Source organism: Pseudophryne corroboree, chromosome 6, assembly GCF_028390025.1.
Source record: "Pseudophryne corroboree isolate aPseCor3 chromosome 6, aPseCor3.hap2, whole genome shotgun sequence".
In the NCBI taxonomy this organism is placed as follows: domain Eukaryota; kingdom Metazoa; phylum Chordata; class Amphibia; order Anura; family Myobatrachidae; genus Pseudophryne; species Pseudophryne corroboree.
Window position 1 is genome coordinate 389,498,140 of NC_086449.1, and position 27,039 is coordinate 389,525,178.

The following is a 27,039-nucleotide window of genomic DNA, read 5'->3' on the forward strand; positions in this document are numbered from 1 at the left end:
GTCTTTCAATTAGGTGGAGCTATAAACAAATCTTTTTTGAGCATATACATATATATATATCTCTCTCAGAGAGCGCATTGGTTTTATAACATTTATTAAACAATAAAATACAAAGAACTCTGCTTTGATTAAACACACACTTGTATAAAACACCAAAGGGTTACTTTGAATCACTGCAAATAAAAATTGTAATTACATAGCTACAAATAGTATCCTTTTGTATGCACTAGGGAATCTTCCATCTATGGCCAGCTGATACCTAGATGGAAAGGATGTTTTGGCTCCTTTGTTAATATTTCCTCTGTTGTAACTTGAATCTTTCTAATCCAAAACGGGAACAAATCAAAAAGTCTCTTGTGTGTATTTATAACATATATTGAGAGACCTGTTCGTTGTTATTGAACTCCGTTTTTTACAGGTGCAAATTATAGGTTAATATTTGTACTTTGGTTGTATCAATTTATAACACCTGGGATATTGTTCCTTATTAGGCACAATCGTGGAAATTATTGCTGCCAAACAACAGATGATGGATAAATGTATGATCTCACCTCACCACAGTCACTTGCAGGTGTATGGTTCTGTGTAAAAAAGCAGTGCCCGGCTGCGGCAGCACGCCGCTGGATGTTCCTTTCGCTGGAGTCGCTTGATTACCAGACCTATCACCTTCTCCTTATCCCCGGCCGGGGTCAGCGTTATGTTTGTGTAGGTCGCGGTGTCCGGCTGCAGCTGCACGCTACCTTGCCTCTCCTTATCAGATGCCGCTCGACCTTCCTCTTTGCTGGAGATGATATTCAGTGGTTGGGCTGTGGTTAGGAGGTGGAAACAGTCCCCAGGTGCATAGATGTTTCAAAGTGCAGATGATGGATTATCCTTAACGCGTTTCTCCGTTATATCCTTTTAACGGTTTCCTCAGAAGGTATCCAGCATTGTTTAACACCCTCCTATTTAAACCAATCTCCACCAATGGGTTTCATTCATTAATTAGAAGGAACAGGTGTATTTCTGGTGTCTTTATACATTACTTAGTGACCAGTTAAATATTCCTCACATTAGTAAAACAGAAGAAAACAAACTTCTCATAGTAATAATTACTTGTATATATATAAATGTTTCCTCTGGCATCATTAAAATTAAATATCTCAAATTAGAAACATCATTAGAAGTGCATGTATATACACATAAATAATCATATAATTATATACAATGGCAACACATGAGTAGAGATAGTATCATTAGAGCCGGGAGATAAGTAGATTTAATCAGCCATCTATCATGTTACAGCAAGCATAGCCCAGTGGACAACAACACCGACTACCATCTTACCAGCCCGGGTTCAAATCCCGCTCAGCAGTATTTTTATATATCACTATCTTATATTATTATATTATTCATTATTCATTAGCCTCCTGATCATTCATAGCAGGATATATTCCCTAACTAGCCGGCGAGACTTTCTTTTGCTATATTTCTACTATATAGCCCAATTATATTTATTGGCTATTATTGGTATTAAATCTCAATCCTATTTCAACAAGCATAGCTCAGTGGATAGCCCTACCAACTGCCATCCCGCCAGCCCCGGTTCAAACCCCACTCCATAACATCATATAATTACATCATTAGTATATATTAGTATCCCAATCACACATAGCAGGACATGTTCCACAACCAGCCATCGTACCTCTCTGTTCCTTAGTTTGTACTATATATTCAGATTATAATTTTGGCTATTATTATTATCAGGACACATATCCTCATAGTCTCTATATTGTTCATATGGGACCTTTACAAGGAGAACAAAAAAATCAGGATGAAGCAAACTACTTATAACAAGCTCTTTTTAGACATTTATCAGATATTTCACGTTTTTTCATATATATTTTTAAGTCTCATATATTATTGATTTCTATGGTATCATTAAGCCCCAAAGGTGACAATGAACCAAGAGAAAAGATCCAAAAAGCCTCCCTCTTGCAGAGACGATTAAACCTGTCTCCACCTCTTGCGGTGACTGGTATAAGCTCAATACCCTGCACTATAAGGCCGTCCATATTTCCCTGGTGTTTACATTTAATATGTGTAGACAAACCATGTGTTCTTACACCTTTCATAATGTTTCGTCTGTGTTCTAGAAACCTTACGTTTAGTTTCCGTGTGGTTCGGCCTACATATTGGATGCCACACATACATGTTATTAGGTAGATCACATAGGTGGCATTACAATCGATATGTCCCTTAATTTCAAAATCTGTGCCATAAGTGGTAGAGTGGAAATATGTACTCCTGTGTTCTATAAATCTACATGTTATGCATCCTAAACGGCCACATTTAAAGCATCCATTTTTTAAAGGGATAGAACTGAGCCAAGTTTTATTTGCTTTCGTGGCTGGATCTGTACCTATATAATGGCTAGGTGTTAAAAAAACTCTGTAGATTCCTAGCTTTCTTGAAAACTATCTGGGGGTCTACTTCCAAAAGAGGAGCTAATACCTTATCAGCCCTTAGGATCGCTATATTCTTTTTAAACAATTGTTTGATTTCCCTAGAACTAGAGTTAAATTTGGTTATAAACCTAAGTTCAGTATTTTGTTTGAGATCAGTCAAACTATTAGATTCACTTTTATTCGTCAGTAGCAAGACCTCTCTATCCATTGTTCTCGCTTGTTCTTCTGCTTTTGTCAAAATGTCATCTGGATAGTCTTGTTCTAGAAGTGCAACTGTGAGATTTTGGGCCTGTTGGTTATAGTCCAAAATTTCTGAACAATTCCATCTATGTCTCATATACTGGCTTCTAGGTATGTTCCTAAGCCATGGTAGATAGTGACAACTTGAGTAATTTAGGAACTTATTGCAGTCTACCTCTTTCTTATATGTGGATGTAATTATATTACCATTTTTTACTTCAAGAGCAATATCCAAAAAGGAGATCTTAGATTCGTGAATTGTGCTGGTAAATTTAAGACCAAATGAATTCTGGTTCAGATATTCCACATAACTCCTGGCCGAATTCATGTCTCCCTCCCATATAAAAAACATGTCATCTATGTACCTGCCATAGAGCACCAAGCCCGCCCCAGGCATGTCTGGCCATATAAGTGTATCTTCAAACAGGCCCATATATAAATTGGCAAAACTGGGGGCGAACTTGGTGCCCATAGCGGTACCCAGAATCTGCAGATAAAACTGTGCATTAAAAGTAAAATAATTGTGAGTTAGAGTAAATGTGATGGCATCTAAAACGAATTGCCTTCTGGCCTCGCTCAGATCACCATCTATAGATAGAAAATACTCAACCGCTTTTACTCCAGCTGAGTGTGGGATATTAGTGTATAATGACTCTACGTCACATGTAATAAAAATATAATGATCTTGCCATATTACAGTGGACAATAAATTCAAAAAATGTGCAGAGTCCCTGATGTATGATCTGAGCGAGACCACATGTGGTTGCAAAAAAGAATCAATAAAAGATGATAAATTTGTTGTGAGGGATCCAATACCTGATATAATGGGACGCCCGGGAGGTGCAGTGAGGGATTTGTGAATTTTGGGCAAATGATAATACGTGGGTGTTACAGGGTATGGGTTAAATAAAAAATTATATTCCTGTTTGGATATTGCTCCATCTCTATACGCTCTCTCCAGGAGCATCTTGAATTCACAGACAAAGCCAGATGTTGGGTTATGGAGTAGTTTTGAGTAGAATCTAGTATTATTAAGCTGCCTATATGCTTCTTCCTCATAAGCTGTTTTGTCCTGAACTACTGTACCGCCCCCTTTATCTGCATTTTTAATAATAATGGACTCATCCTTCATTAAATTCCTCAGTGCTTTTCTTTCTTCTTTGTGTAAGTTATCCCTATGTTTTCTTTTTTCCCCACATATGCCTCTCAAGCCATCTAAGGTTAAAGTGTAGAATGTTTCAATCATTCCACTTTTATACTGCATGGGATAAAATTCCGATTTTTTCTTAAATTTATTCCTGTTGTCTTGTTCTATATCGAACAGTTTCACTGTACTACTGTTTTCCTGCTCTAGTTCTACAAGTATTTTTAAGGCTGGTTCATCTGTCGTATCTAATATAATGGGGAACAGATCCTCATCTTTATTTTTGAGGGTTTTGTTGGCAAAGTATCTTTTTCTACACAGGTCCCTAGTAAACCTGTTAAGTTCAATGAAGAGCTCAAACAGGTCGGGTGCCTGCGTGGGTGCAAACTTTAGACCTTTTGCAATGACTGCTTTTTCACTTTCACTAAGAATTCTGGTGGATAGATTAAAGAGCCCTCTATTTCTTATTCTCTTCTTGCACTTTTGTTGCTGTTTTCTATATCCTCCTCTACATCCTCTAGTTCAAAACCCTTTCTTTTTGGTGAGTCTTGGCTCAACACTGAGAACCTGTTGCGGTTCTTCCAGATAGGGTAAAGGTCTTTCCCTAAAAAAGAGGGGTCAGAGGATGGAGTAGAGGATTTATTTGATGTCTGCTCCCTATTCTTAGGTCTGGCTCCCCCATGGTTGTTCCCCCCAATGAATCTAGTGTCATTGGTGTCTATTGTTATGTGTCGATTCCTCATATTCTTTTTAGGACTCTGTTGTTTAGTTATATCCCTCCTCTCCCGGTCCTTTGCCTGTTCTACCTGTTTATCAATTCTGTATGGCTTGTTGGTACAACCATATCTCCCTTTTGAAGATAAATTGACCGAGTCTTGTCCTAGATTACTATTAAACCTTCTATTGTAGGATCTCACTTCATTTCTCTCATAGTCTTGGTTATCTCTATTTAGTTTCTGATTCTTTGTGGATATAAGTTGCTGTTCAAAACTCTCTATCTTCTGGTTGAGTTTATATTCACAGTCCCTAAAGTCAGCCCTTATATTAAAGGGTTGCAATAGGGTCTGTATTTTGTCTATTTCTATAGAGGTCTCTTTTACTTTAGTTTCTCTATATTCAATTAGTAAATCTATCAAAGAAAAAGAACACTTATCTAAGGTCTCATTCCACTGTTTAGTCAAATCCATATTATCTTTAAAAGAACATGATTTAAAGATTCTCATCCCTCTTGGGATCATTTTTTCTGTTCTATATTTGAGTAGAAGCATTTTATCTAGCCAGTGGCATGTCTCATTCATTAGCAATGCTTCTAATCTAAAGAACAGGTGATGCATATCCAAAGGGTTTGCTTCTCCTGAAATTTTCTCTCTGCTCAAGGTATTATTCAGCAGGAGATTTCTCCTTGTATTTCTTTCATCTATTGTCTCATGTGTTGCCATTGTCAATCGCAGCCCAAAAAACTTCAGATAAATAACAATATATAATTCCCTTTCTACAGGTACTATATACACATACAAATATTTATTTTTATATAAAAAAATAAATTTATATTTATATCTGCTTGTGTATTACTCTCAGGCGCAATAATAGAGCTAATAAATCTATTTTTATATATATAAAAAATATTTCTTAAAAATACTGGTCACTCTAAAAAGTTATAAACATATAAGCTGCTCTCACCTAGTATTCTGAAGTTATACTAAAATGAATTAAACTAAATCTTTTTTGAGCATATACATATATATATTTCTCTCAGAGAGCGCATTGGTTTTATAACATTTATTAAACAATAAAATACAAAGAACTCTGCTTTGATTAAACACACACTTGTATAAAACACCAAAGGGTTACTTTGAAACACTGCAAATAAAAATTGTAATTACATAGCTACAAATAGTATCCTTTTGTATGCACTAGGGAATCTTCCATCTATGGCCAGCTGATACCTAGATGGAAAGGATGTTTTGGCTCCTTTGTTAATATTTCCTCTGTTGTAACTTGAATCTTTCTAATCCAAAACGGGAACAAATCAAAAAGTCTCTTGTGTGTATTTATAACATATATTGAGAGACCTGTTCGTTGTTATTGAACTCCGTTTTTTACAGGTGCAAATTATAGGTTAATATTTGTACTTTGGTTGTATCAATTTATAACACCTGGGATATTGTTCCTTATTAGGCACAATCGTGGAAATTATTGCTGCCAAACAACAGATGATGGATAAATGTATGATCTCACCTCACCACAGTCACTTGCAGGTGTATGGTTCTGTGTAAAAAAGCAGTGCCCGTACCCATACCCTGTAACACCCACGTATTATCATTTGCCCAAAATTCACAAATCCCTCACTTCACCTCCCGGGCGTCCCATTATATCAGGTATTGGATCCCTCACGACAAATTTATCATCTTTTATTGATTCTTTTTTGCAACCACATGTGGTCTCGCTCAGATCATACATCAGGGACTCTGCACATTTTTTGAATTTATTGTCCACTGTAATATGGCAAGATCATTATATTTTTATTACATGTGACGTAGAGTCATTATACACTAATATCCCACACTCAGATGGAGTAAAAGCGGTTGAGTATTTTCTATCTATAGATGGTGATCTGAGCGAGGCCAGAAGGCAATTCGTTTTAGATGCCATCACATTTACTCTAACTCACAATTATTTTACTTTTAATGCACAGTTTTATCTGCAGATTTTGGGTACCGCTATGGGCACCAAGTTCGCCCCCAGTTTTGCCAATTTATATATGGGCCTGTTTGAAGATACACCTATATGGCCAGACATGCCTGGAGCGGGCTTGGTGCTCTATGGCAGGTACATAGATGACATGTTTTTTATATGGGAGGGAGACATGAATTCGGCCAGGAGTTATGTGGAATATCTGAACCAGAATTCATTTGGTCTTAAATTTACCAGCACAATTCACGAATCTAAGATCTCCTTTTTGGATATTGCTCTTGAAGTAAAAAATGGTAATATAATTACATCCACATATAAGAAAGAGGTAGACTGCAATAAGTTCCTAAATTACTCAAGTTGTCACTATCTACCATGGCTTAGGAACATACCTAGAAGCCAGTATATGAGACATAGATGGAATTGTTCAGAAATTTTGGACTATAACCAACAGGCCCAAAATCTCACAGTTGCACTTCTAGAACAAGACTATCCAGATGACATTTTGACAAAAGCAGAAGAACAAGCGAGAACAATGGATAGAGAGGTCTTGCTACTGACGAATAAAAGTGAATCTAATAGTTTGACTGATCTCAAACAAAATACTGAACTTAGGTTTATAACCAAATTTAACTCTAGTTCTAGGGAAATCAAACAATTGTTTAAAAAGAATATAGCGATCCTAAGGGCTGATAAGGTATTAGCTCCTCTTTTGGAAGTAGACCCCCAGATAGTTTTCAAGAAAGCTAGGAATCTACAGAGTTTTTTTAACACCTAGCCATTATATAGGTACAGATCCAGCCACGAAAGCAAATAAAACTTGGCTCAGTTCTATCCCTTTAAAAAATGGATGCTTTAAATGTGGCCGTTTAGGATGCATAACATGTAGATTTATAGAACACAGGAGTACATATTTCCACTCTACCACTTATGGCACAGATTTTGAAATTAAGGGACATATCGATTGTAATGCCACCTATGTGATCTACCTAATAACATGTATGTGTGGCATCCAATATGTAGGCCGAACCACACGGAAACTAAACGTAAGGTTTCTAGAACACAGACGAAACATTATGAAAGGTGTAAGAACACATGGTTTGTCTACACATATTAAATGTAAACACCAGGGAAATATGGACGGCCTTATAGTGCAGGGTATTGAGCTTATACCAGTCACCGCAAGAGGTGGAGACAGGTTTAATCGTCTCTGCAAGAGGGAGGCTTTTTGGATCTTTTCTCTTGGTTCATTGTCACCTTTGGGGCTTAATGATACCATAGAAATCAATAATATATGAGACTTAAAAATATATATGAAAAAACGTGAAATATCTGATAAATGTCTAAAAAGAGCTTGTTATAAGTAGTTTGCTTCATCCTGATTTTTTTGTTCTCCTTGTAAAGGTCCCATATGAACAATATAGAGACTATGAGGATATGTGTCCTGATAATAATAATAGCCAAAATTATAATCTGAATATATAGTACAAACTAAGGAACAGAGAGGTACGATGGCTGGTTGTGGAACATGTCCTGCTATGTGTGATTGGGATACTAATATATACTAATGATGTAATTATATGATGTTATGGAGTGGGGTTTGAACCGGGGCTGGCGGGATGGCAGTTGGTAGGGCTATCCACTGAGCTATGCTTGTTGAAATAGGATTGAGATTTAATACCAATAATAGCCAATAAATATAATTGGGCTATATAGTAGAAATATAGCAAAAGAAAGTCTCGCCGGCTAGTTAGGGAATATATCCTGCTATGAATGATCAGGAGGCTAATGAATAATGAATAATATAATAATATAAGATAGTGATATATAAAAATACTGCTGAGCGGGATTTGAACCCGGGCTGGTAAGATGGTAGTCGGTGTTGTTGTCCACTGGGCTATGCTTGCTGTAACATGATAGATGGCTGATTAAATCTACTTATCTCCCGGCTCTAATGATACTATCTCTACTCATGTGTTGCCATTGTATATAATTATATGATTATTTATGTGTATATACATGCACTTCTAATGATGTTTCTAATTTGAGATATTTAATTTTAATGATGCCAGAGGAAACATTTATATATATACAAGTAATTATTACTATGAGAAGTTTGTTTTCTTCTGTTTTACTAATGTGAGGAATATTTAACTGGTCACTAAGTAATGTATAAAGACACCAGAAATACACCTGTTCCTTCTAATTAATGAATGAAACCCATTGGTGGAGATTGGTTTAAATAGGAGGGTGTTAAACAATGCTGGATACCTTCTGAGGAAACCGTTAAAAGGATATAACGGAGAAACGCGTTAAGGATAATCCATCATCTGCACTTTGAAACATCTATGCACCTGGGGACTGTTTCCACCTCCTAACCACAGCCCAACCACTGAATATCATCTCCAGCAAAGAGGAAGGTCGAGCGGCATCTGATAAGGAGAGGCAAGGTAGCGTGCAGCTGCAGCCGGACACCGCGACCTACACAAACATAACGCTGACCCCGGCCGGGGATAAGGAGAAGGTGATAGGTCTGGTAATCAAGCGACTCCAGCGAAAGGAACATCCAGCGGCGTGCTGCCGCAGCCGGGCACTGCTTTTTTACACAGAACCATACACCTGCAAGTGACTGTGGTGAGGTGAGATCATACATTTATCCATCATCTGTTGTTTGGCAGCAATAATTTCCACGATTGTGCCTAATAAGGAACAATATCCCAGGTGTTATAAATTGATACAACCAAAGTACAAATATTAACCTATAATTTGCACCTGTAAAAAACGGAGTTCAATAACAACGAACAGGTCTCTCAATATATGTTATAAATACACACAAGAGACTTTTTGATTTGTTCCCGTTTTGGATTAGAAAGATTCAAGTTACAACAGAGGAAATATTAACAAAGGAGCCAAAACATCCTTTCCATCTAGGTATCAGCTGGCCATAGATGGAAGATTCCCTAGTAGTGCATACAAAAGGATACTATTTGTAGCTATGTAATTACAATTTTTATTTGCAGTGTTTCAAAGTAACCCTTTGGTGTTTTATACAAGTGTGTGTTTAATCAAAGCAGAGTTCTTTGTATTTTATTGTTTAATAAATGTTATAAAACCAATGCGCTCTCTGAGAGAGATATATATATGTATATGCTCAAAAAAGATTTAGTTTAATTCATTTTAGTATAACTTCAGAATACTAGGTGAGAGCAGCTTATATGTTTATAACTTTTTAGAGTGACCAGTATTTTTAAGAAATATTTTTTATATATATAAAAATAGATTTATTAGCTCTATTATTGCGCCTGAGAGTAATACACAAGCAGATATAAATATAAATTTATTTTTTGATATAAAAAGAAATATTTGTATGTGTATATAGTACCTGTAGAAAGGGAATTATATATGGAGCTATAAACAGTACCTAGGCATTATTAAACTATTAGTTTAGATTTAGTACACACCATTGGGCTAAATTTAATATACACAATCCATACATCCCAACATGGCCCATGGACTTCCTTCTTAATTTATGATTGCAGTATCTGTGTTGAAACGCCTTTCTTATCAATGAAATAGTTCAACACAGGTCAGAACTGTGTATGCACCAGTGCCGCAGTGCACCAGCACATGCCTGATGGCCGACGGCTGATGTTGCCTAGCAATTGCCGCCGCCTGATTGACAGGCAGAGGCAGTCGCTGGGTGGGAGGGGGCGACACGGCAGCGCTTGCCCGCCATTTTGTGGGCGCGGTCCAGCCAACGCAGGCGTGGCTGGACTGTGCGGTGGCAGGCTGCCTGACATCACACGCAGCTGCTGCGACCCAAGACAGCGACGAGAAACTCCCGGCCAACCGCAGGAGCTGCACTGGCCGGGAGTTACTCTTCAAGAACAAAAGCATCGCCGCTGTGCGATGCTTTTGTAATTGTGCAGGGGGGGGGGGGGGGGGAAGGGCGGCCTGGCATGGAGGGCGGACTAGCCCTGTGCTGGGCATCCCCCCCGCACGTCAGTGTAAGTGATCGTAGCTGTGCTAAATTTAGCACAGCTACGATCAGGTCGGAAATGACACCCTAAGTACCAGCCAATCAGCTTCTGTCATTTTTAAAACACATCCTGTAAAAATGACAGAAGCTGATTGGGTTTATCTGTCTGTACTTTATCTTTCTACAAGCTTTGATAAATCTACCCCTAAGACTTTCAACTACATACAACATGAAGATGTATAATGAACAGCAGCAAAAAGACTACTAACAGTTTATATTGTAAAAATAAAAAATTAAATATATACATAGAAATGTAACTTTTACACAGGAGTAGACACAAGTAAGACAGATTTATTATTTGCTTTGCTGAAATATCTCCTTAGTCATCTGCACAGGAGCATTCCTCCTACACTGCTTCAAGTAATATGCTGATCTGGCCCTGCACTTCTTCAGAAGAGAGACAATTCCTGTCTTCTATTACATATCTGTCTGTGTCTCCCACACTGGCCACACAAGAAAGCATGAATCTCACATCTCAGCGATGCACCACAGTTGTTCTTACTTCATATAACGTATAAATAGCATCTTTATCCTTTAATATTCTAATAATGGGGGTTATGCAGACCTGAACGCTCGTTAGCATTTTTTGCAGCGCTGCGATCAGGTCTGAACTGCGCATGCTTATGCACCGCAATGCGCAGGTGCGTCTCACATGTACAAAGCGGATCGTTGCTGTGTGATGGGTTTTACGAAGCATCCATTCGCACAGGCGATCGTAAGGTGATTGACAGGAAGAAGTTGTTTGTGGGTGGCAACTGACCATTTTCAGGGAGTGGTTGGAAAACTGCAGGCGTGTCCAAGCGTTTGCTGGGCTTGTGTCTGACGTCAATTCCGGCCCCCGAACAGTCTGAAGTGATCGTAGTAGCTGAGTAAGTCCAGAGCTACTCAGAAACTGCACAAAGTTTTTTTATTTTTAAATCCCCTATGGGGCGGCGACTATCTGCTCGTAGCAGTGCAAAAACCCCTAGCGAGTGATCAGGTCTGAATTAGGCCCAATATCCAGATTACAGCATCACAAACCCAACTCTTTATCGCAAACATACATTTTAGGGTGATAATGATAAGAATGATACACAAAGCCAATTCTTGTAATACATTTGGTGTAAGGAACAATACAAGAATTATGTTGCAAAACAGAGAAGAAACACATTCTATTGTGGGGGCACTCTTACTGATTAAACCGTAACTTTTAATCGAATAATTACAAGATATATGTTGTTAAATTGGGACCATATTCACATTTATGTGTGTATTTTGTCAAGGTTACTATTTTTATGGTTAATTATCGGATTAGAAATTAAGTTTTAATCAATAATAATGCCCCCCACAATATACTGTAGTTACTTTCATCACTTTTGTTTGTGCCATCCCTAAAGTGTAACTGTATAAATGTGTCATATTGTTTTTAACTGGATCTTACAATTATTCTTTACAACTTGTGCAGAAACCAACCCCATTTTGCACAATTTGTCTCTATTTGCTCAAATTACTAGCAATAACTATAGAGAACAGTGCACTTTACTGAAAATGGGTTTTACTTGTTAAATCTAATTCTTTGATGGAAAATACTGTATACTGAGAATAAAGCATATCATTTACTGGCCAATGGGGCACAGTGTATGCCAGGCACTAGGGCACACTGGTCATTAGGTACTCCAATATACTGTACACCCAAAAAAGAGCCCTGGGTACTGCACTGGGGTGTACAGTGCTTTCTAAATTGACACAATGACATAATAATGTAGGGCTCTGGGTACAGAGCATAGTGGTCATGTGCCATTTTGGGTAATAGATATTTAATGAGGTACACAGGATACTAGGTTACTGAGCCAGTCTATAAACTGGCATGTGGTGTACTGCATACTTGCCTACCCTCCCGGAATGGCCGTGAGACTCCCGAAAATCAGGTGACCCTCCCGGCCCCCCGGAAGAGCAGGCAAGTCTACCGATTACAGGGGTCCCCCCCTGCCCGGCTGCCCACTTAGCGAGTGAAGTGGGCGGTCCGGGCAGGCGATGACGCGATTCTTGTTGAATCGCATCATGCAAGCCACGCCCCCCACTGTATAATGCCGGTAATTGCGGCATTACACAGTGGGGGGCGTGGCTTGCATGACGCGATCCAGCAGCCACGCCCCATCCCTCCTCTGGCCCTCCCCCGTGCCGCCTCCGGCCCGCCCCCCTCCTCACATCAGCTCACTGCCCGCCCCCCTGCTGAGCCGACTGGCTGCTCTCTCCCGGAGAGAGCAGCCCAAAAGTCGGCAACTATGGTGTACTGTACACTTGGCATGAGGAAGGTACAGTTGTACATTTGTACTAATCATTTGCCCATACAAATAAAGGGCTAGTCCTACCTCAGAAGTTTAAGTTCTTAAACAAAAGGTACCCCTATGTTAGTCCCAGATAGCTAGGAATGTTTGGTCCCTGGTGCATGGGACCAACTCTCTTAGTGGTAACCAGAGACATCATATGCGTGTCAGTGTAATGTTGTGATGTACTCAGAAACCAATCTTCAACTGTGATACTGCATGTTCTCCACAAAAGTGGAGCTCGGCAGATAAGGATAATACCAGGAGGCAATGTAGCCATCCCTACTCAGGACTCAGACACAAGGCCTCTAGTGCTGGAAAATCTCTCCTCCCCCCCCCCCCATTTATGATGCTGTTATAGGCTACACTGTATATCTCATGATTTCTGGGGAGTAGTGTAGTCATCATTCATGTCTGTGGTAATAGATGTTATTTAGTAACCAAATTGACAGAGAGCCAGTGTTACCTATGTTTGTGGATTATTAGATCAACACTAAAAAGGTTTACAGTCAATAGATCTACCACTAATGGTAGACTTGCATTAGGACGACAGGATCAAAAGGTCGACATAGAATAGGTAGACAGTAGGAAGGGTCGACAGGGTCAAAAGGTTGAGAGGGTCAAGAAGTCGACATGGAAATGGTCAACACAAAAAAGGTAGACACAATTTTATTTGTTTTTTTGGGTGTTTTGTTACTTTTCTGCCACAAACAAGCCCCATTAGTGTACTGCATCCCCTCACATGGCTCGCAAGCTTTGGGCAAGGGCCAGGTTACTATTCCCAATCATAGTCCACGTGGATGGTAAAGTATGAAAAAGTTGAAAAAAAAAAGAAAAACTTTGTGTCTACCATATGTATGTCAACCATTGTCATGTTGACCTTTTGACCGTGTCGACATGTTGAACTGTCTACCTATTACCTTTTGTCCCTGTCGACCTAATGCATGTCTACCGTTAGTGGTAGCTCTATTGACTATAGACCCTTTTAGTGTAGACACGCATGCGGCAGCATCTAACTGTGCCAGGTTTTGAATAATTGCACAAGAATCCATTTGCAAGGGGGTATGCAAGGTGATTGACAGGAAGAGGCCATTTGTGGGTGGCAACTGACCGTTTTCAGGGAGTGTTCGGAAAAACGCAGGCGGGCTCAAACGTTTTCAGGGAGGGTGCCTGATGTCCGCTCTGGCCCCGATCAGCAGGATTCAAACGCACTGGATAATTAAGTCCTGGGCTGCGCAGAGACTGCACAAACTGATTTTTGTACAGCTCTGCAACACATAGGAACGCACACCTGCACATCGATTTTATCCTCCTCCTGTAGGCGGCGACTATCTGATCGCAGGGCAGCAAAAAACGCAACCCAGCGATCAGATCTGAATTAGGCCCTGTATAATAAGTTGGAATTATATTACTAAAGAGAAATGACAGTGGCAACATTCACATTATACCTGTTTCAGACCAAATACTATTATAAAATTGATTTAATCCAAAAGAGTTTAAAAAGATTTTAAGGAAGCGATGCCCACAAAACAGGTTTCTAGTACATGATCCTTCCCATATTTCTGTTCTGCTTTTCTCTCTGTAACTCTTTCAGATCACTGTTTCCAGACTGTTCACATACTGTAACATAGTAATGGACGAGCACTTCAAATTTAAAATGCTGTAGTAGCTCCTTCAGTAATAAATTAATATTAAATCCAGGATCACATACTGGTCATAGCCATAGGCTGTATAAGCAGGATATGTTGAAGCTGTTGCATATCTTGGGCCTGACTCAGGTTTGTAAGTAAAGCATAAAAGCACACAACTGGGCAAAACCATGCTGCACTGCAGGTGGGGCAGATGTACCATGTGCAGAGCGATTTAGATTTGTGTGGGTTTTACATTGTTTGTGTGCATGGTAAATACTGGCTGCTTTTGCATTTAGCCCACAAATGTCAGACAGATTTATTTTTACTCTGCACTTTAAATTTCAGTTTGAACTCACTCCACCCAAATTTAAATATATCTGCACGTGTTACATCTGCCCCACCTGCAGTGCAGCATGGTTTTGCCAAGTTATGTGCTTTTTTGCATTACTTACAAACCTGGATCAGGCCCCTTGTGCGTAAAAACTTACAGTAGGACAGTCCTCCTAGAAATAACAACAGAAAGCAATCAGCTGAAAATCAAGTCTTACTGGTACATGTACAATGTACCCACATAGTATTTTTATCAATAAACTCTTGCATACGGAGATTATGCTAATTTCTCATACAAAACACCTTCCCCTCAGGTGGTAAACAGCCATAGGATTCTTGCTATTATCACCCATCTACAGTCACTTTCTCAAACAACACTGAAGATCAGCTCTCAGCCTAACCCCACAGTAATGTGTTCACACCTTCTCACAGTCAGGCCTACACACAACCATACATGAATAGTCTTACTGTTCAACTCTGTGACCTGCTGGACCATGACATGCCAAACATAATATTAGCACAGCTCAAACAATTACTAGGTGCCAGATGTGGCACTAACTTAGAGTTTAAGATCTAAAGTTAGCTACCAGGCCTTTTACATGATGCCCCCTTACCAGGAACGGGAGAAGGTACATGAAAGCATGGAGGAAGAGTAACTACAAGCAAAGATCATGCAGTGCATATGTTTGTCCAGCAGCGTTATATGTAGAATGATGAAGATAAATGCAGAAATAGGAGTGATATCTTCACTTTGATTCCAAGTGAAGGGCTAAAGCTTTATTATAAGACAATAGTGAAACATATTAAGGCAGTAAGGAAGTTTTGAGTGACATGTCCACTTCACTAACCTGTTTTAGATTAATGGTCACTCGAAACTTTGAAACAGTATTGCATTTCAGTTGATAATTATGGATGGGGATACTAATTCTTACTAGAGATGTGCACCGGAAATTTTTCGTGTTTTGGTTTTGGATTTGGTTCAGCGGCGGTGTTTTGGATTCGGACGCGTTTTGGCAAAACCTCCCTGAAAATTTTTTGTCGGATTCGGGTGTGTTTTGGATTCGGGTGTTTTTTTACAAAAAACCCTCAAAAAATCATAGAGTTTGGGGGTAATTTTGATCCCATAGTATTATTAACCTCAATAACCACAATTTCCACTCATTTCCAGTCTATTCTGAACACCTCACACCTCACAATATTATTTTTAGTCCTAAAATTTGCACCAAGGTCGCTGGATGACTAAGCTAAGCGACCCAAGTGACCGGAACAAACACCTGGCCCATCTAGGAGTGGCACTGCAGTGTCAGACAGGATGGCACTTAAAAAAATTGTCCCCAAACAGCACATGATGCAAAGATAAATAAAAAAAAAAAAAAGAGGTGCAAGATGGAATTGTCCTTGGGCCCTCCCACCCACCCTTATGTTGTATAAACAGGACATGCACACTTTAACAAACCCATCATTTCAGTGACAGGGTCTGCCACACGACTGTGGCTGAAATGACTGGTTGGTTTGGGCCCCCACCAAAAAAGAAGCAATCAATCTCTCCTTGCACAAACTGGCTCTACAGAGGCAAGATGTCCACCTCCTCCTCATCCTCCGATTCATCACCCTTTTCACTGTGTACATCCCCCTCCTCACAGAGTATTAATTCGTCCCTACTGGAATCCACCATCTCAGGTCCCTGTGTACTTTCTGGAGGCAATTGCTGGTGAATGTCTCCACGGAGGGATTGATTATAATTAATTTTGATGAACATCATCTTCTACACATTTTGTGGAAGTAACCTCGTACACCGATCGCTGACAAGGTTACCGGCTGCACTAAACACTCTTTCGGAGTACACACTGGAAGGGGGGGTAACTTAGGTAAAATAAAGCCAGTTTGTGCAAGGGCCTCCAAATTGCCTCTTTTTCCTGCCAGTATACATACCGACTGTCTGACATGCCTACTTGGATACTGTCACTCATATAATCCTCCACCATTCTTTCAATGGTGACAGAATCATCTGCAGTGACAGCAGACGACATGTCAGTAATCGTTGGCAGGTCCTTCAGTCCGGACCAGATGTCAGCACTTGCTCCTGACTGCCCTGCATCACCGCCAGTGGGTGGTTTTGGAAATCTGATCCTTTTCCTGGCAGCTCCAGTGGCGGGAGAAAATGAAGGAGTAGCTGTTGGCGGGTCACGTTCCGCTTGACTTGACAAGTGTCTCACCAGCAGGTCTTTGAACATCTGCAGACTTGTGTCTGCCGGAAAGAGAGATACAACGTAGGCTTTAAACCTAGGATCGAGCACGGTGGCCAAAATGTAGTGCTCTGATTTCAACAGATTGACCACCCGTGAATCCTGGTTAAGCGAATGAAGGGCTCCATCCACAAGTCCCACATGCCTAGCGGAATCGCTCCGTTTTAGCTCCTCCTTCAATCTCTCCAGCTGCTTCTGCAAAAGCCTGATGAGGGGAATGACCTGACTCAGGCTGGCAGTGTCTGAACTGACTTCACGTGTGGCAAGTTCAAAGGGCTGCAGAACCTTGCACAACGTTGAAATCATTCTCCACTGCGCTTGAGTCAGGTGCATTCCCCCTCCTTTGCCTATATCATAGGCAGATGTATAGGCTTGAATGGCCTTTTGCTGCTCCTCCATCCTCTGAAGCATATAGAGGGTTGAATTCCACCTCGTTACCACCTCTTGCTTCAGCTGATGGCGGGGCAGGTTCAGGAGTGTTTGCTGGTGCTCCAGTCTTCGGCACGCAGTGGCTGAATGCCGAAAGTGGCCCGCAATTCTTCTGGCTACTGATAGCATCTCTTGCACGCCCCTGTCGTTTTTTAAATAATTCTGCACCACCAAATTCAATGTATGTGCAAAACATGGGACGTGCTGGAATTTGCCCAATTGTAATGCACGCACAATATAAGTGGCATTGTCCGATGTCACAAATCCCCAGGAGAGTCCAATTAGGGTAAGCCAATCTGCGATGATGTTCCTCAGTTTCCGTAAGAGGTTGTCAGCTGTGTGCCTCTTATTGATGCCTCTTATGGAAAGCGGTGATACAAAGCGTAGCCTGCCTAGGAACGAGTTGGCATTTGCGAGATGCTGCTACTGGTGCCGCCGCTGCTGTTCTTGCTGCCGGAGGCAATACATCTACCCAGTGGGCTGTCACAGTCATATAGTCCTGAGTCTGCCCTGCTCCACTTGTCCACATGTCCGTGGTTAAGTGGACACTGGGTACAACTGCATTTTTTAGGACACTGGTGACTCTTTTTCTGACGTCTCTGTACATTCTCGGTATCGCCTGCCTAGAGAAGTGGAACCTAGATGGTATTTGGTACCGGGGACACACTACCTCAAGAAATTCTCTAATTGCCTGTGAACTAACGGCGGATACCGGTCGCACGTCTAACACCAACACAGCTGCCAAGGCCTGAGTTATCCGCTTTGCAACATGATGACTGCTGTGATATTTCATCTTACTCGCAAAGGACTGTTGGACAGTCAATTGCTTACTGGAAGTAGTACAAGTGGTCTTCCGACTTCCCCTCTGGGATGACGATCGACTCCCAGCAGCAACAGCAGCGCCAGCAGCAGTAGGCGTTACACTCAATTATCCATCAGAGGAATCCCAGTCAGGAGAGGACTTGTCAGACTTGCCAGTGACATGGCCTGCAGGACTATTGGCGTTCCTGTCTAAGGGGGAAATTGACATTGAGGGAGTTGGTGGTGTGGTTTGCAGGAGCTTGGGTACAAGAGGAAGAAGGGATTTAGTTGTCAGTGGACTGCTTCCGCTGTCACCCAAAGTTTTTGAACCTGTCAATGACTTCTGATGAATGTGCTCCAGGTGACGTTTAAGGGAGGATGTTCCTAGGTGGTTAACGTCCTTACCCCTACTTATTACAGCGTGACAAAGGCAACACACGGCTTGACACCTGTTTTCCGCATTTCTGTTAAAATAATTCCACACCGAAGAGGTGATTTTTTTTTAGTAATTTGACCAGGCATGTCAATGGCCATATTCATCCCACGGACAACAGGTGTCTCCCCGGGTGCCTGACTTAAACAAACCACCTCACCATCAGATTCCTCCTTGTCAATTTCCTCCTCAGCGCCAGCAACACCCATATCCTCATCCTGATGTACTTCAACAGTGACATCTTCAATTTGAATATCAGGAACTGGACTGTGGGTGCTCCTTCCAGCACTTGCAGGGGGCGTACAAATGGTGGAAGGCGCCACCTCTCCCCGTCCAGTGTTGGGAAGGTCAGGCATCGCAACCGACACAATTGGACTCTCCTTTGGAATTTGGGATTTAGAAGAACACACAGTTCTTTGCTGTGCTTTTGCCAGCTTAAGTCTTTTCATTTTTCTAGCGGGAGGATGAGTGCTTCCATCCTCATGTGAAGCTGAACCACTAGCCATGAACATAGGCCAGGGCCTCAGCCGTTCCTTGCCACTCCGTGTGGTAAATGGCATATTGGCAAGTTTACGCTTCTCCGACGACAATTTTATTTTAGATTTTGGAGTCCTTTTTTTACTGATATTTGGTGTTTTGGATTTTACATGCTCTCTACTATGACATTGGGCATCGGCCCTGGCAGACGACGTTGATGGCATTTCATCATCTCGGCCATGACTAGTGGCAGCAGCTTCAGCACGAGGTGGAAGTGGATCTTGATCTTTCCCTATTTTACCCTCCACATTTTTGTTCTCCATCTTTTAATGTGTGGAATTATATGCCAGTAATATATCAATTGCAATGGCCTACTGTACCGTACTGCTATATATATATATATATATATATATATATATCTATATCTATCTATCTATCTATCTATCTATCTATCTATATATATATATATATATATATCTATCTATATATATATATTTATATATATACTGGTGGTCAGCAAAATTCTGCACTGTCCTCCTACTATATACTGCGCACAACTACAATGCAGCACAGATATGGATAGTATACTTGATGACACAGAGGTAGAGCAATGGACTACTGTACCGTACTGCTATATATATATATATATATATATATATACTGGTAGTCAGCAAAATTCTGCACTGTCCTCCTACTATATACTGCACACAACTACAATGCAGCACAGATATGGATAGTATACTTGACGACACAGAGGTAGAGCAATGTACTACTGTACCGTATTGCTATATATATATATATATATATATATATATACTGGTGGTCAGCAAAATTCTGCACTGTCCTCCTACTATATACTGCACTCAACTACAATGCAGCACAGATATGGATAGTATATTTGACGACACAGATGTAGAGCAATGGACTACTGTACCGTACTGCTATGTATATATATATATATATATATATATATACTGGTGGTCAGCAAAATTCTGCACTGTCCTCCTACTATATACTGCGCACAACTACAATGCAGCACAGATATGGATAGTATACTTGATGACTCAGAGGTAGAGCAATGGACTACTGTACCGTACTGCTATATATATATATATATATATATATATATATATATATATATATATACTGGTGGTCAGCAAAATTCTGTACTGTCCTCCTACTATATACTGCGCACAACTACAATGCAGCACAGATATGGATAGTATACTTGACGACACAGAGGTAGAGCAATGGATAACTGTACCGTGCTGCTATATATGTACTGGTGGTCAGCAAAATTCTGCACTGTCCTCCTACTATATACTGCGCACAACTACAATGCAGCACAGATATGGAGCTTTTTCAGGCAAAGAACGTAGATATTTGCAGCACACTGAGCACAGATATTTGCAGCACACTGAGCACAGAAACTGAGAGAACGCAGCCACGTCCTCTCGCTATCATCTCCAATGCACGAGTGAAAATGGCAGCGACGCGCGGCTCTTTATATGCAATACGAATCTCGCGAGAATACGACAGGGGGGTGATGACGTTCGGGCGCGTTCGTGTTAACCAAGCAAGGCGGGAAGATCCGAGGCTGGCTCGGACCCGTGTAAACCACGTGAAGTTCGGGGGGGTTCGGATCTCGAGGAACCGAACCCGCTCATCTCTAATTCTTCCACACACTAACCAAAAAAAAAAAGGAAAACACTTATGTTCGTCAGGGATAAAGAAACTTACATGTAGTCACTTTGTAATCTATCGACCTGTAACAGGTATATATTGTACGTCGTCCATATATTTATTTTTATTAAATATCTTTATTAGAGTTTTGTTTTAAAGAACACAGGAGAAAAACAGTACAGAAATGGTACATGACATATGAAAAATGAGGGTCAGACGGCATATGAAAAAATGTGACCCACAAAGACTTCATAAACTCTAATGTTTTCCTACATATTCAGCAAAGCTCTGTTTTTTTCCTTTTTTTTTAAAACAATGTTTTTTATTTTATTTTAGAAACAAGCAAGCAATACAAAGAGTGTACTGTGAAATACAGGCATTGCAATATCAGAAAGTAATAAAAAGTATACAGAAACATAGAGCATATAATAGAATAGCCATAGAATTATAATTATATAAGCTGCTAATAGATAAACAAAACATACAAAGGGAGAGACCAGAATAGAAAGGAAAAAAATATATATAAAAAAAAAATATATATATAATATCTTGTGGGCGTAGTGGGTAAAATACACAAAGACATAGGGATGTCAGTTGAGGCCAGGGAGGGGAGAAGAACGAAAAAGGAACCAGGGGGACCATATTTTGTGAAAGGATGTTACCGGGTTATTTTGTAAACTCGTGATATATTCCATTGAGGCAACAAACTGGATACGATTCAAAAGGGCAGTGGTTGGAGGCGCCTCTAAGGACTTCCAATGTTTGGCTATAAGGGATTTAGCTGCGTTACATACATGAGTTACAAGTTTGTCTTGGTGCTTGTCAAGCGAAGGAGTCCGCGCACATAACAGTGCAATGGCAATGTTACCTGAGACAGGATGTCCCAAAACCTGTGAAAGGAGCGCCCACACTTGTTCCCAAAATGACTGAATTATCGGGCAGAACCACCATATATGAGATAATGTACCAATCTCTCCACAGTTCCTCCAGCAGTGTTCCGAGGTCAATGGAAAGATAGCGTGAAGTCTGGAGGGTGTCAAATACCACCGGGTGTATACCTTATAACATGTCTCCCTGATAGTGACACTGATGGAGGCTTTAGCGATTCTAGTTCTAATTGTGGACCAGTCCTTCTCGTCAAAAGTGGATGGGAGATCTAGCTCCCAAGCCAGTTCATGAGGATCTCGGTTTGGGGGGTCTGGGGCCAGGACGGAATGATAGAGAACAGAGATATTACCTTTATGGCCAACTGAATGAGAGCAGATGCGCTCAAAGTGGGTCAGCGTCCGAATTTTACTAGAGGGAATTTGGGAATTAACGAAGCTCATGATTTGATTATATTGAAAATGGCGGGAGGCAGGGATTGAGTGAATAGTTTGGAGGTCAGTAAATGAAGATGGAGCATATTGACCTTTTACATGTTTGAATCTGGTAACGTTTAGAGTTCGCCAGTAAGATGCCATATGTCTGTCCAGACCTGGGGGGAACCGGGGGTGGTCCCAGATAGGGGACATAGGTGAGGGAAAAGGAGCTAGGTCCAGCGAGGGACGGAGTTTATCCCATATCTTAAGGGTAAATCGAATGGTCGGAGTCTCACAGGCCGAGGCTGGTCTAAGCGGTCTGGGTAACCATAGTATGTGATCCACTCGACTTGTCTGCAACAGAGAATTCTCTAAATCTACCCAGCGTTTGCACCCAGGTTTGGAGTGCCACGACACAACATGGTTCAGCTGGGCGGCGTGGTAATAAGAGCGGAGTATTGGCAAACCCAGTCCGCCATTAGAAGCAGACCTAGCCAGAATGGCTCTACGAATGCGAGGTTTACCATGTGCCCAGATGAAGCGATTACAGAGGGTTTGCATGGAGTCCAAGGCTGAAATCGGGATAGGTATAGGTAAGGTTTAGAATAAATATAGTAGTCTAGGGAGAAGATTCATTTTAATCGTGTTAATCCTACCAATCCATGAAATAAAAAGGGACTGCCAGCGCAATAAATCTTTTTCCAGTGTCTGAAACATAGGAGTTCAGTTAGCTTGGTCAAGTGAATAGTATGACTTAGTGATGGAGATGCCAAGGTATTTAATTGCCGAAGGACGCCAGATAAAAGGAAAGGAGGTAGTAAGCGTAGAAAGTTGTTGCGAAGGAACACAAAGAGCCAAGGCTTCAGACTTAGAGCTATTCATTTTGTATCCAGAGAGAGTGCCGTATGTTCGTAATTCCGATTGGAGGTTAGGGAGCGATATTAAGGGAGAAGTCAAGGTAAGGACAACATCGTCGGCAAAGAGAGACAACTTGAATTGTTCATCACCCACCTTTACGCCTCCAATATCGGGGTTAGCTCTAATTCTGGCCGCCAATGGCTCGATGCAAATAGCAAAAATGAGAGGGGATAGGGGGCACCCCTGTCTCGTTCCATTTCCCAGAGCAAAACGTGGTGAGTGTAATCCGTTGGTCATCACCGTAGAAGACGGGTGCAAATAGAGAGATTTTATGGCCTGCATGAAATTTCCTGAAATACCTACTGAGGCTAGGGTTTTAAAAATGAAAGGCCATAATAGGCGGTCAAATGCCTTTTCCGCGTCCGAGGCCAAGATTACTGATGGGATCCTATGGGCGGTGGATTGATGTATCAGATCTATAGTACGTCTTGTATTGTCAGAGGCTTGGTGTTGAGGGATGAAGCCCACCTGGTCAGGGTGAATTAAGGAAGATAAAACTACATTCAGCCTATTGGCCAAGATCTTGGCAAATAATTTAAGATCTGTGTTGATCAGGGAAATGGGACGATAAATAGCGCAAAGAGAGGGGTCTTTCCCAGGCTTGGGAATAACAATAATTCTAGAGACAGTAGTGTCAGGATGGAAGGAGGCACCATGTAGAATAGAATTGAACAAACGGATCAGCTGGGGAGAAAGTAGTCGTTCAAATGACTTATAGTAGGACATAGGGAGACCATCAGGGCCAGGTGCCCTAGACGGTTTCTGTGATTTAAGGGCCGAGGCAAGTTCTTCTTCAGTGATATCCGCATCCATGGTCCGGGCCGTAGATTCAGATATACTGGGAAGCGTACAAGAGTCCAGATATTGTTGAATACCCTGAGCATGGGAGTCAGTGTCAGATGGGGCAGACAAATTATATAAAGCCTTATAATAATGAGTAAATGCACCATTAATATCTTTAGGGTTATAAAGCAGGGCACCCGAGGGACTTTTAATCGCAGAAATGATCTGTGAGGCTCGTTTAGCTCTAAGTCTACGGGCCAACAGGGTATGTGCTTTATTACTCCTATCATAAAACATTTGATTGGCCCATCTTAGACTCCGCTCAACACGTTCGGCAAGAAGAACCTGTAACTCCGCCCATTTTTGGGAGAGTTGAGACAAAGTCCTCTTGGACAAAGTCCTCTTATGCTCTCGATCCAGAGAAGCGATGGACGAGGTAAGGGATACAATCAAGGCTTCTTGAGACTTCTTACAGCGAGAAGCGAATTGAATGATATGTCCCCTAATCACAGACTTATGTGCCTCCCAAACTGTGGAAACAGGGACGTCCGCAGACAAATTAAGACGGAAGTAGTCCTGCAAGCAGTCTTTAACCATGTCCTGAAACTGGGGGAGCTTCAGAAGGGTTTCATTCAGTCTCCAGGAGGGCCTTCCCGTGGTGGACTCCAAGAGTCCAAAGGAAGCTTCGAGGATAGAGTGATCAGACCATGAATTAGGAAAGATGGAGGAATGAATCGCAGTTTGAGAAAGGGAAGCACACCCTAGAAAAAGATCAATATGGGAGTAAGTGTCATGGGGGTTAGAATAAAAGGTATAATCCCTCACGGAGGGATTGAGGGATCTCCAAATGTCAAAGAGGCCAGCCTCGGCCATGTGTTTATGTAAGGCCACAGAGCCCGGGATTGTAGTCCTGTCATCATGGGTACCAGACTTATCTAACGAGGGAAGCTGGACTGTGTTAAAATCCCCACCTAAAAGTGTTTTACCACTTCTAAATTCCGAGAGGATATGAAAAAACGTATTGAAAAACTGGGAATGACCTGAGTTAGGAGCATAGATGTTAGCCTTGGTTATCTTCTCATGTCCCAACTTCCCCTTGAGAATAAGAAATCCCACCCTCGGGATCACTCCTGGAGTCAGAAAGCACGAAGGGAAACGTGGATCGGAGCAGTATGGCCACTCTATTCCGTTTAGAGGTATTGTTAGAATAGTATACAGTCGGGTAGTGTTTGGAGGCTAAGGAGGGGTGACTCCCTGACTTGAGGTAGGTTTCCTGAAGAAAAATGCAGTTGCCCCGAAGGCGATTTAATGAATGGAACAAGTGTGAGCGCTTCTGTGGAGTATTAAGGCCCTTAGCGTTAATGGTAAGACATGAAAACGGCATGGCCACAGGCTAGGGGAAAAAAAAAAGGGGTCTGAGCTGTATTAGAGTAGTATAGTCTTACAACTAGAGATCAAAAATGAAGATAAAAACAGGAGGGGGAGGAAAGTAGTCGGTACAGCCAAAAATAGGGCTGACCACTACAACAAGTGAGCTCCTATAAAAAGGGAAAGAGCTCAGGTGTGGGATTCAAAAATCGGGGATAAACCCGAGTCACAAAATCAAATTCACAGGTGCAAATGCAATAATCCCTAAAATTGGGGTTGACGAGGCTTGGAGGTGGGCCAACATATCCCACCCAGAGCAGTTATACCACATTTCTCGGTAGAATAGAGTGGGTACTAACAATAACTAAAGGAAATATAAACACATAACAAAACTAGTATTGAGCCTGGTATAATACCTAAACAGAACAAAGCACAATAGATATCGCATATACTAGTATAATAAAGAACAGGAAATCGACAAATAGGTCTGCATTGAGTATGTTCGAGACTATCAATCTTGGGCGTGAGCCCCTAGACGAGACGGACCAGAGGACAAATTAAGGTTCAATCTACGAAGCAGATCCTTTCCTTCATCCGGTGTCTTTATGAAATAGGGCTTCCCTTTAATCTCTACTTGAAGACGGAATGGAAATCCCCATTTATATTTATATCCATTTTCTCTGAGCAGAGCAGTCACTGAGCGCAGGTCCCTGCGTTTCGCTATGGTGGAAGGGGCTAGATCCTGGAAAATTTGGAGCTTCGTCCCTTCAAACAAAATAGAGGAAGAAGATCTACTGGCCGTAGTGATCAAGTTCTTGATCTTGAAGGAAATGAACTTGAGGATCACATCTCTGGGGGGATCAGTGTCCTTCGGTTTGGGTCGTAGGGCTCTATGCGCCCGCTCAATTTGAAAAGCAGAAGCATCTTCAGACGGAAGGAGGTGGGCAAACAAGCGTAAGAGGTAGGGTTCTAGCTCACCTGGGGCCACCGTTTCTGGGACGTTGCGAATGCGGAGGTTGTCCGTCTTTCACGATTCTCCAGATCTTCAATCTTGTCCCTGAGGAGGTCCAATTCGGTGTAGAAATAGTTCATATCATTGCCAATATGTTCCTGGACTTCCTGGACCCGAACCACTTGCGTTTCCAGAGAAGCGGTACGGGACGAAAGGTCCGTCATATCTGCTTTCAGTTCACCTACAGCCTTCTCCAGGGCAGTGGTAAAAGATTCCTTAAGGTCCATTATAAGAGCCTGAAGGGTCTGGATATCACCCCTAGTAGCAGGTAACGACGATTGGTCCATCACGAGAGGCTGAGATGGGCTATTAGGAGATCAGGGTGAAAGCTGCTTTTCTTGTCGAAGAAAGTGGTGAGAAATTTCCTGAGGCCCTTTTTTCTTAGCTTTCAGTGCAATACGGCTCATAATATAGCAAGATCTTTTCTGAAGGTAGTAGTTATTGGTAGAAAAAGAGTAATATCAGATTACCCACTGATATAAAAGAAAGCTCTGGGTTGGGATATAAGGTGATCAGGGCAGCATTATTAAGTAAAAAACAGTGCGTCAAAAATGGAGTACTCAAAACGCTACATGCAGCAGGAGGTTGTGCCGATATATCTCAGGGAGCCCACAGCAGTATGGGAGCCACAGAGGCGGTCCAGAGATAGAGCCCAAACAGTGAGTACAGTTGTGCAGCTATGAGCTTGGAGAGCAGCCTGCAGAGAGGTATAAAGAAGGTTGCCCCCTTCTGTCTCGTGTGCCAATTAAACCCTGTAGTG